Below are 12,331 nucleotides of genomic sequence, written 5' to 3'. Positions count from 1 at the left end.
ATGGCGTATCAGGCTAGGTTTTTGAGATCCAGTATGTCTGTGCATCTGCTCTGAATGGCTATTTTCAACATTTCACTCTTCCTTTATATGACATTGCCGGTGCCTCCGAAGGAAAAAGCTCTGTGTCTGGGGTAATTTAGGGTGCAAAATACGAATCTGGCACTAGAAATGGGGTATCGTGTTAGGTTTTGGCATTACAGTATGTTTGCGTCCTTTTCTTAGGTGCATGTACTCAGCTTGTTTTTCTGTCTTTATATTACATGGCCAGTGATCCAATTTACTTTCGACAATCAAAATATTGGTGATATCTTATAGCTGTTAATTTCTTGAATGTTAATCGATGCTATACAGCACACTTGGGGTAAGACACGGCAGATTTACATCACCCTTTAAACACAAATATGGAGACCCGGTGAGCCGTCCGCACGTCACCGTCGACACGACACTGAGAATGTCGTGTCGACATTCTCAGTGTCAAACACAAAGTGTTTGAAATGACCAAAAATCTTGCCTCATGCCTGTGTGGTCGAGAGGTAGCACAGATGGATGACCATACCGTTGGTTGATTGCACTTTGCCGTGATTGTACAATATGTGATTACCTACATTGCGCTGTGATGTGTGATATACATTTCTGTTCCAACAAATTCAATAGTTTTGTGCTCATCTGTGTTGCCTGGCTGTGGTAAATATGGATTAAAAAGATATATAATCTAGATCTAAGGATATCTACAATAGGCCAACAACAATGCATAAAAAGTGAGAATTTAAGGCATCAGTATGTGCCAGACAAAAAACTGAGCCCGATGGGGCAAAACGGTGACCAGATTTGGAATCAGCGGCCTCGAATTAGGTAGAAACGAATGCTCACCTCTCTGTACATTTTTGGCTGTTGATCAGTGTTATCAGTCGATCCGTATCGTCGAGCTAAACACATCTGGCGTGTTTTGACCGCTCTAGCACATCTCTATCAATTCTGTGCAACATTCATTACGGAGCGAGCGAAGCGAGCGTAGTCTTTCCTTAGATTAACGAAAATTTCTGAGGATGAGCGGCCGGCCGACCGACCGGACGCTTTTGCGAGGCTTATATCTCAGTAACCCCTTGACCGATTTACATGCGGTAATTTTTGTAGGGTAGCTTCATTCCTTCTACGAAGTATTGGACTACTCCCGATGCATGTGGACTACTCCCGATGTTTCACCCCTTATGCACGTGCCACGTGCAAAACGAAGAGGTGTCAGTTTTGTAACAATTGCAATATCTCGGTCACTACTGGACCGATTGCACTGAAAGTTGGCACGTAGGTAGGCACCCACTAGGCAATGCATATCCATGTGCCACGGTTGGGGTGTTGCTGCACGTGCGCACGTGCAGGGGTCGATTCCAGATCTCGAGAACGGGTGGACCGATTGCGCTCAAATTTGGTACGCGGTTAGGGACCGGTTGGTAGGGTGCCGTGCAAAAGTCAGTTTGAGACCCATTTGGCACGTGTGCACGTGCACGGTGCCACTTCCAGATCTCGAGAACGGCTTGGCCGACTGCGCTCAAATTTTGCACATCGCTAGGGACCGCTTAGTAGGGTGCAGTGCAAAAGTTAATTGGAGGTAACCCCTCGCAATTTCGCACGTGCAAGGCCCACCCTCTCGCCCGCTCCGTTGGTCGCCCCAAAAGGCGTTTTACTGTTGATAGGTGGTTATAATAGTACGCCTGTTTTTGACGGTCCCCGTTTCAAGTGCATCAGCAGAGCGTTTGTTCTCGGACCGTCTGTCGCAACTCGCATATCTCCTACTCCCACTCATTCTTCTACTCATTTTCATTCACCATAAGGCTACCCTCGAGCTTGACCTCGAGAAGGTTGAGAGGGCAGAGGCAGTTTGTCAAAAGTCGGCCAGAGAAGAGGTCACCTTCTTTTGGGAACCCTTAGACTGGGACTGAGCTCAGGGAGGTATGACAAAATGTGATACGTAGGTTATCTAGAAATGTATCCGGGTTATCTGGAAATGTATGTGGGTCGCCCTGATGGAGCTTATTCTGGTAGGTATAGGTATCAATAGTGTGTGAGAGAATCGCACATATACGTACTACGAGAGAAAAAGAGAACTTCTGACTGTTGTTTTGAGAAATACGCCTTTTTACATCTCAACGAACAACATAACGTTTTCACAGGTTTACTGTCTCGCAATCTGGTTTAACCTATAGTTTTATTTGCTCGCGACGTTAACCAGGCCGGGCCCGGTGGGGGGGGGGGGGGTAATCCCAACCATCGCAGCCCGGGGTAGCCTCCCCCCCCCCCACACACACCTGTCTAATTCCGTAAATAAGGCAGCTACGGAAACAAAAACGGTACCAAACGAAAGGTATCTACGAGAAATTTCTAAAGCACCTGAACTTTTTGACCTCAGGTCAATTTTCAAGGTCAGAAGTCAAGGTCAAAGGCAAAACCCGGCACTTTTATAGTGGCCTCAAAGTACGTGTTCCAGAGGACGACATGGTGCATAAAACCGGCTAAAATGGATGTTAACCGAATGAAGAGTGGGGATTCCGATGCTGTGATTCAAATGCAAGGTCAAGATAATGCTCAAAATTGACCACAAACTTAACATTTTTGCTTATGTCTTGTATAGGTGCTAAATTCCGAGATCTTTTGAAGCTTAGCGGGCCCCTATTTGTGCTTTAGCTTAGGGGCTGCTACGAGGTCAAAGTCACAAGAGAGTATCCTTGTTAGAGGCTATTTCACTTATTCAAGTCAGGCATAATAATTCAGACATGTTTTGCCATCCTGAGGCTCTAAATGAATGCTTAGAGAAAAATGAATGCCCGATTCGTGATCAGCGGCTACGAATTCATCACAAACGATCTTTCATGTGTCAAGGTCAACCAAAGTCCAAAAGTTATTTGAGGTCACATGAGGTCGACATAAAACTTGACCCTTTCCAAACAATTTTTGACCATTATTTGTTGAAGTTATTTGCGAAAAAAAAACTAAAGCCCCAGCTCGGGATCGTTGACCTGAGCTCTGACCTCAGGGCTCAGGTCACCAAAGTTATTTTAGTTTTTTTTCTAGATCAAATGCTACACAACCATGCTCGTAATTTATTTTTATCTCTAAAACTCTATTTTTGGCAGCTGGTTGAAGTTCACGTCTGTGACGCCGAAGTTTGCCGTCTAGAAAAACGCCGAAGTTTGCCGTTTGGAATCTAGCAAAATCGGCCCTCATGTGGCGCCATCAAGGGGGCTAGATCCTTTTTTCTTTTTGCTTCAAAAGATGTCAAATTAATTGGGGATAAGGTTCAACAAATTTCGTCTTTCTATCCCTAAGCGTTCGTGAGGTATCACAAATATTCGCCAGGGAGGGGGGCGAAAAACGTGCCCCCCCCCCCTTCCGGACCCGCGAGGGTTAATGGTTAAGCTCAATACGTAGGGGAGACCCGGGAGGTATGGGCCGGTTTAGTGAAAAGGCAATTTTCTTCCAAAGGGCATTGGCTAGACCCGGTTTTTCACTCTGTGTACGTGAAATTGCCTTTCGCCTGCAACGTGTGCCTGATACTAGGCATCTGGGATTAACTATTTTGTCTCGATATAACTTTCAATAAATCATGTGCTTTTTCGATCCATCAGAATACACCGGGAGGTATGGGCCATGGCCCGGGAGGTGTGGGCCGGTGCCATGTTTCATATTCTTTTCTCGACAATGTGAATAATACTCGTACCTAGTTGGTATCTACCTTGATCTCTCTTAAAGCCCAGGAACCGCATAAGCGGCCAACAGCTTACTTCACGGAGGTCACTTGGGCCCATATGTATTTTGGTAAACTCAATCATGCAACATGAAATAAGATCAATAATATTTTTATGTTCGAATGAAATTTGAAGTTAAATTTTTGACCTTGCAAGACAAAAATAAAACTTATTGACGGGTACATTCAATGAAAGCATCTTTTCTATTTATTTAGGATCAACGGGGTGGGTGGCCCGAACCTCCCGATTAGGACGCCAGAATGTGCGTAGCATCTCAGCTCATAATCTTGCGAGAAAGCCTCAAATTGTCTATCCAGTCTTAATTTGTATGCTTTAAACTTAATGTTAGCGATGGTCTGACATCATAAAACGAGCCTGGTTCAAATTTATCACGGATTTGCTGTATGTACCGTAATTTACTCGAAGAGGGCAAAAACACTTTATTATCGCTCATTGCCAATGAAGACCGAGGAAGATTTTGGAAATCACGTGGGTTGTATAACAGAATGGCTGCTACCAGTTTACGCGGCCAAATGTTTAAAAATACGCAAAACTTCTTCAAAACTGCGATGGCCCATACCTCCAGGGGGCCCATACCTCCCGGGTCTCCCCTACCTATAGGTATGCATGAAACCATAATAATTTTGAATGACAACATCTAGGGGCAAGGTGCTCATGGATAATGGATTTTGCAGATCCGCGTATCAGACAACAGCGTATCAGACAAGCTTGCCCCCACTGGCGAAAATTCGTGGTGCCGCCACTGGCCACGAAAACTTGTTCGCGGCTCTATGTCACTGTCACGAGTCTGTTTTCATTTTTGTAACGGCAGGTATTGCCCGGTTGAGTCCAGCTGTAAGTAGGCCTGTAGATGAGTGAGCTCACCCCCCCCCCCCCCACCCCCGCCCTCTCCTCAGTTGGGGTCCCAGGGCCTCGGTCTCACGGTCGGGGATCCGTTCCCGTCCCCTCGGGCCAATGCTCCAACAAAATGGCGGCCGCCACCGCCAGCCGGCGGCCGGTGGGCGGGCGGGAAAAACGCGCTCGGTCGATGGCCCCGCCCCCGGAGCGGCGCACGGCGGCGGTGGCGTCGCGACGCCCCCGGGCCCGGGCCGCCGCCCGTCCCGTCGGCCGCCGCCCGCGCCCCCTGCAACGGCGCAGTTGCAGGCGCGCCTGCGCAGTGGGCGTCGGGCGGCCAGCTGCCGTCGGCTCGGAGCCGTGACGGGCACACAGACGCCGCGTCGCTGACATTTCCGGCCACGCGCAGTGCTGTCGTGTCTGGTGCGTGTGGTGGGAGTACGCGTGGTGCAGGTTCGGTGCTGTGTGTTCGGCCAGTGCGTCTCCGCTGGCGTTCAGTCGTTATCGGGTTGTGCAATCTCGGACTGGGCAGCGGTCGGCATCAGCGCCGGGCGCGGCCGAGCGGACCGGTCCGGCGCGGTAGCGTCGGCGGTGGCGTCCGGCCGGTCCTTGGTCCTTGGTCCGGTCCCCACCCCAGCGGCTGGCGGCTCCGGCAGGTGAGTCTGCGCTCAATGTGAGAGCCTGTGTGCAGTCAGCGGTAGTCCGGTCTCACCCGCGCCCAGGCCACAGTTCTGATAAAATGGGCCTACCAATTTAAGCGGACCAGCACGACACCCCCCCCCCCCTGACATTCAAGTGATCTTGCCTATCAAAAGGAATATTCCAGTTTCCGGATTATGTTTTGTTGATGCAATTTAAATCAACGCTATGTTCAAAATGTGAGAGACCCTGGATGGACCAATCCGTTTTCTAAGGGTAGGCGGAACACTGCTTGCCGTTTCGTCAAGAAATTGCCGTTTCAAAAAGAACTTGCGTCTTTACCTCGAGAGAGAGTACGAGTAGGTGCTGTTCCGGTATAGTTACACATCGTCTGTGAGGCTTATTTACCGCTTGTGAAACTTGTAACTTGCGCTGTGATGCAGAGGCGGATCCAGCTCAGAGTTTTGGGGTGGGGGGGGGGGGGGGGGTGGGGGGCAACCATAACAATTTATCGATTCTTTCCATGCATCGTCCATAGGCGTAATTTTAAAATTATGCCCTTTGGGGGGGGGGGGGCAAATGCCCATTTTGCCCCCCCCCCCTGGATCCGCCACTGATGTGATGTTTCTCTTTTTCTTTTCTCATGCGCTTTATGTGTGTATGTGAATGCATGTACCTTTTTTACCCACTTTTAATACTGTTCAGCGATTGTGACACTGGACTGAGAATAGCCACGGCTCCTGTGGATGGTCCAAAGACGTTCAATAAATAAATAAATAAATAATTCGTCCCTTATTGAGCTAGAGACTCGCTGAAAAAGTGTGTGCGTCGTTATAAGACGCAGCGAACGGTGCGTACCCGATTTTGAGGTCTCAGGTCAACTGTTGACCTCTGAGGTCAAGGCAACTGCCCCAAAGAAGGAGTTCGTTTTTTGGCGAATAAATTCGTCACACTGTGAATTCGGCAGAACCGCTATTTGGGCACCATCGTCTTTGTCATTATCTAGCGATTCAAACGATACTGTTTGCGAAAGGTCAACTAAGGGTGTTGACTTAAGCTATGTTTTAGGGCCTTGACTTTAGCTCAAGGTTAGGTCACGTCCACTCAGGTCACGAAGCTAGTCGAAGGAAGTCCATACCGTTCGATTCGATAGGTCGTCCTGAGTCCATTGGTGGCTTTCGTGACTCGCTAACTCACTTTGATTACGAGTTATTACGAAAAAAAAACTTCGAAAAACTGACATAAACGCACTGACAAAAATGCTGTTGACCTCACAAGAGCTAGCTTGAATTTATCCCTCGCCCTGGCAGGGGGGGGGGGGTTGATGCAACCCCCCCTAAGATTTTTCAAAGATAGCGTAAAAACGGCGGCGCGCAGCGCCGCCAAATTTTGCACAGCCTATGGGGCAGCCTTCTTACATATGACCTGAAAATTTCAGGTCCGGGTGACCTTGGGTCAGGTCACCAGGTCAGAAAACCGGTACAAGGTCATGTTCAAATTTCAATTTTCTTTATGCACCTGTCCAACTCACAGTTTTTGACTGATATCCTTCAAACTTGCAGGATGTGCTAAGTTCACCGAGTTGTATAACATATAGTTCGTTTTTTTATGTCACTGACCTGAGGTCAGTTAGAGGTCATTACGTGGTAATGTAGCATAGGTATGGGAAAATATTCAATTCGGAAAATACTGGAGATATCCGCTTCGTTCTATCACTTTTGTGCTTTGAAACCACAGTACTTTTTTTAAAATATTTTTGGTGCCCGACTCGAGCTTTTGTCGTTAGAAGCACACATTCATACTGGGTTAGTACACTATATACACGGCATCAAAATATTAGGAATCTTCTGTAAAAACAACAAAAACAACACCCAAAACCAACATCAGCACCTACCCACGCTGCTCCTCAAGACGCAGAACCGGAAATAGAGACCTACGTAAACAAGCTGCTGACTGTTCTGAAAGACAGGATAAAACACCTAACCGTCGATAAGAAATACAATTTTTTAGGGGAGGCGTTTAACCTAGGGGTGCGTTTTCCCCACAGTTACCCTACAATTGCCCCGTATTATATTTGGCCCCGCTCTCCCCTAAATGAATAAGTTACCTTCCTAATTACATACAATAGATGAAATTTCTCTCAACAACCGTTTATGGTTTACCTATGGTTCCGACACCAACGCTTACGATAGATCTAATATCTCAACGAACCTAGCAATGAGCATGAACTATTTACACTTTTCAACATACAGTTCAAAAGTCAACACATAGCTACTGAAGAGGACAACAACGTCCTTCGTTTTAATTGTGCAATATTTGCATAGTTCTGAAGCGCTTTTAAGTGTGGGAGGTCAGAGGTGATACTGGTGAGATGTACCTATATCGATATCCCGTCATTCTTGCCTCTCCCGGCAGTCTGGGCAGAAATTTCTGTCCGTGTTCGCCTTCCCACAGCCGCGGCGAATCTGATGTAATCCGTGTCGTAGCTATGGCGGCGTGATGCGGCGTTTTTTTCGCTCTGGGGATAGCGCTGGGCCCTGCAGCGCTGCTTCCACACCGTACCGTCTGTGAAGCTGTGAGCGAGGACCGGCGCGGCGTGAAATGTCGTCCGACCGTCACAGGGTGCCCGGTTCTCAGAGCTGGGAGAATGGGCAGAGCCACCGATACCCACCTTATACAAATGGACTGGGCCAAATAACACGAAACGCGTCACGTTAGGGACGAAATGCCGACGGTGCCAACATCCGCGCAGGTACCTACCGTAATCGTGAGTATTAGCTGGTAAGTGAAGCACTTTATCTCTAAAAGGTAGCGTACCTATGAAATCAAGGCGGCAAGTTTTGTGGAGTTCCGAATTGGTCATTCCGTCAAAGTACATGACCAATGGTAGTAATACTGCGGGCAGCAGTGCAGTGGCAGATCGCGTCGTTGACCGATAATTTACAGCTGACTGCTGGGCGCGACGTAGCACATTTCCCAGACAGTTATCACCTAAAAATGGCCCAAACTGCGGACTGTTCACCAACAGACGATAAAATGCCGCAATGTGCCGATCAGTTCCGCATTCAGGTGTCGCGGCAGCCGTCCAGGTGGCCAGCCCGTCCGGCCGGTCCGCCCCACTGAGCACCGGGCGCAGCGCCACCGGGTCATCGCGAGCTGTGACCGAATTAAGGCTACTTCTTACTGCGAATAGTCTGCTGATCCGTGACTCGGCTCAATATGGCATTTAGTACAGAAGCTTTGGTTTTTACTTTGTCACGGCCCGATCTGTCTAAAACCGGCTATGTCTTTGACAGGGAACTCTCGTAGACAGCAGTGGAACGCAGAAGCAGCTCAAGCCGAGTCCAGACAGTCGGCTCAGTCTAATCGAGTCCACCAGTAACTATAATGTGCCGTGATAACGTCTCAAACATTTCGTGAAATATGGCGCTTACTGCTGATTTTGTAATACACCATTGCACGCTTTATTGATAATATGCTAACACTACTGCTTTCGGGCGTATACTACTACTGTTGGGTGCGTTATCAGAACCGTACCACGGATATTAGTTGTGTGAGGAAACAGCGCGTTGAAATGAGCCCCAACGTTGTCGTCACCTCGAGGACTGAGTGGCACGTTTTCACTTTGAACGCTGACCGCGCGTATAGTAACCGCATTTGAATCGTTCAATTGCTGCTAGAGGGACGTATTTCCGTGCCAAAGTGTCAAAGTGTCTGTGTCGGAACAGTGTCGTGGTGCACCGGGCGTTCTGTGGGGTGGTGCCGGCGGCAGACTGTGATGGCGGTCTGCCCCCCCCCCCTGGCCGGGCGGCCTGTGCCGCTCCGGCGGCCGGCTGGCTGTGGTCGGACGGCCGGGCCGCCCACCCCCTCCCCACCCGCCGCCGCCGCCGCCGCCGCCGGCCGGCGTTGCATGCCGGTGTCCTTGTGTTGGCTGCAATCCGCGCCGCGGCGCTGCCAGCGCCGCCGCTTTTTTCCCGGTGCTTTTTTCGGTCGGCACGGCGCCGGCTCGGGGCCGCGGCGGCCGGCCGACTCGGGGCCGTCGCGCAGCGCCGCGCCGGCTCCGACGCCAGGCCGCAGGCGCGTCGGCGATCGACGCCATGAGCGGCCATGGCCCGTCGCCGGCCGGCCGCCGAGAGCGCCGAGTGACCGCCGGCCGGCCGGCCCGAGCCGCTCCCACGTGCCGCCGCGCCGACCGGCCCGAGCGTTGACCGCCGATCGGAGCGTTACGTCACTTATGCAACATTGCAGCGGCGCGGCGCGGCGGCTCAGTTGGACGGCGGCGGCACGCGGTGTCGGAGCGAGCGGCCTGTGCGCGCCGCGCCGCCCGTCGGCATGGAGCACGTGAACGGTGTCGGTGCAGTGCCGCCGCGCTACCTGCTGAACGGGGCCGGCGCCGCGGGCGCGCCGGCCGCCCAGCGCCTGGGGGCCGCTCTGACCGTGTGCTCAACCCCCGGACTGCCGGGGAGCGCTGCCGCGCTGGCCGGCGCGGTCAGCTCGGCCGGCCTGACGGTGACGCCGAGCGGGGCGGTGGGCCCGCCGACCTCCGGCCGACAGTCTGTGCCGGCGCTGTCCCGCAGCCCCCTGCTGGCCGGACCGCCATTGCCGGCAACAGGAGTCGTCTTCAGCCGCAACCGCTACGGCCAAGGTAAATAGCCGACCCGTGGCGGCGCGGGGCGGGAGCCGCCAGGTGTCGGCGGTCCTGACTCAGGGACCGACACCGACCGCTGCCGTCGGACCAATTACAGCGGCGCGGCTCCGGATCGCCCGACAACCGTCCACTAGCCGCGCGGCCAGCAGGACGGCACGGAGAGCACCGCACAGGAGCATGGCATTCGGCACCATATTAAGTAAATTCTATTCAGATATATTAAATGGTAAATTTGCCCATAGGTTATTCTTATTTTGGTACTTAGACCTCAGCAACCCCATGTGTAGTAAATATTCACAGTTAATTGATTGAGTCATATTTGGCCAAATATCAGTTTTTATGGGCCAACTCTCATCAACTTATTGCCAAAGCACATCGGTAGATAAACATTCACAAGCCCTCGGAAGCTTTGCCTTGGTAAGACAAAATGAATTATAAAATTGCACAATGAAAAAGACGTTAAGGAGAAAAGTGGCCCACCCACGCACTGAGTGGTGTTATATACATATATCCCGCACCGTAGACAGTGTTTACAATTGCTTCACGTGCAAATAGAGCAAATTATCAGATATCGTGTAACTGATTTGTTAAACGTCTAGACGATTAACAAACTGTTAAACGTTTTGTAGACATTTCGTCTGGTCTGAAATATGTCGTATTTTTTATATAACGTGTATTTTTTACCTTTAACCCGCGCGGGGCTGGGGGGGTAAATTTTACCCCCCCCCCTCGCGAATTTTGGCTATATCTCAAAAACGGCGGCGCGCAGCGCCGCCAAACTTTCAGTACCTTTTCTTACATCAATTTGACACGTTCCCTAAAAATTTGAGCGAAATCCGTCGGAAAATTTTTGAGAAATTGACGTTTTAGTGACGTCATGTTCGCCATTTTCGCCTCAAAAACGGCAAAACTTCAAACGCCGCTAACATCTTCATTTTTAAAGGAATCAAGACGTAACAAAAAAGGTTATGCGTCTTTCTACTTTGTCTATCAAATGGCTATCTCGGTTTTTTGAAAATGTTGGATTTTGGCCCAAATTTTTTCAAAAAACCGACTTTTTTGGGAAAATAGTTATAAAATCCAAAATTTTGAGTGTATCGAAAAAACCGGAATATATGTCAGAGAACTGGTCTATGTGCACCTACATACCAATTTTTAGAAGAATTGGTTCAAAAATGTGGGAGTTATTCAAAATTTAATGACGTCACGACACACAAAAAATTTGAAAATGAATTTTTTGGAAGTTCTAGACCTCTTACGAAAACAAAAATAGCACCATTCGATTCGCCGTGAAAAACTGCATCAGATAGACACCTTTTTAGGCCTTAACAACCAACTTCAAAATTTGACCTCACTTGACCTGACCTTGACCTGACCTCGACCTGAAATTCATCCAGAGGTGGTCCATATTACTTATTGAGTGTGCCTATTGAATTATATGAGTAAAATGACCCATTAAACATGTGTCGCACATGCCCTTTTCTATATTTTGTTTTTGGTGACCTGACCTGACCTGACCTGACCTTGACCTTGACCTCTGAATGATATTGTATGCAACGAATATTGTCTTGGTAGCCTAAGTACACGTTTTGGGCAATCAGTCTCAGTCCATGACTCCATTCTTCGGCAACTACGGTGCAAGGCCGATACTGTAGAAACTTGCAATTTGTACCCTTGACCTGACCTTGACCTTGACCTCAAATTTAAAATAAAGTACATTTTTTTAGTTGTTCGTGATGAGATCTTTCGATTGGCGTTCGAATTTTCCAAATCGGACCATTAGTTCGGGAGATAACAGGGGGGGTAAAATTTACCCCCCCCCCCCAGCCCCGCGCGTTCGGCTGGAGACCCCAGCCCCGCGCGGGTTAAGCGCCCGAAAGATATCGGCGGTACGGGATAATATATATTGAACCGCGAGTAAGTAGACAAATCTTTTAAACGTTGAGCCAATAGGCGAGACATTTAAAATATTTTTTTCTACCTACGAGCGGTTTCATAATTTTATCCTGCACCGTAGACAGTGTTTACAATTGCTTCACGTGCAAAGATAGAAAATTATGAGATGTCCTTTACTGATTTGTTAAATGTCTAGACGATTAACAAACTGTTAAACGTCTAGTAGACATTTCGTCTAGTCTGAATTATGTCGTATTTTTATATAAAATGTATTTTTACCTTTGAGCGCACGAAACATATCGGCGGTATGGGTTTAAAATTATTAAACCGCTCGTAGGTAGAAAAATATTTTAAACGTCTCGCCTATCGGCTCGACGTTTAAAAGATTTGTTCTACCTACTCGCGGTTTAATATATATTAAGCCGCGAGTAGGTAGAACAAATCGGCGTCGAGCCGATAGGCGAGACGTTTAAAAGATTTTTATACCTACGAGCGGTTGGATGATTTAATCCGTGCCGCCAATATATTCCAGGCGCTTAAAGGTAAAAAAGTT

Source organism: Amphibalanus amphitrite, unplaced genomic scaffold (assembly GCF_019059575.1).
Source record: "Amphibalanus amphitrite isolate SeventyFive unplaced genomic scaffold, NRLGWU_Aamphi_draft 000020F_arrow, whole genome shotgun sequence".
NCBI classification, from domain to species: Eukaryota; Metazoa; Arthropoda; class Thecostraca; order Balanomorpha; family Balanidae; genus Amphibalanus; species Amphibalanus amphitrite.
The sequence above is the reverse complement of the archived record's forward strand: the minus strand, read 5'-3'. Positions refer to the sequence as shown.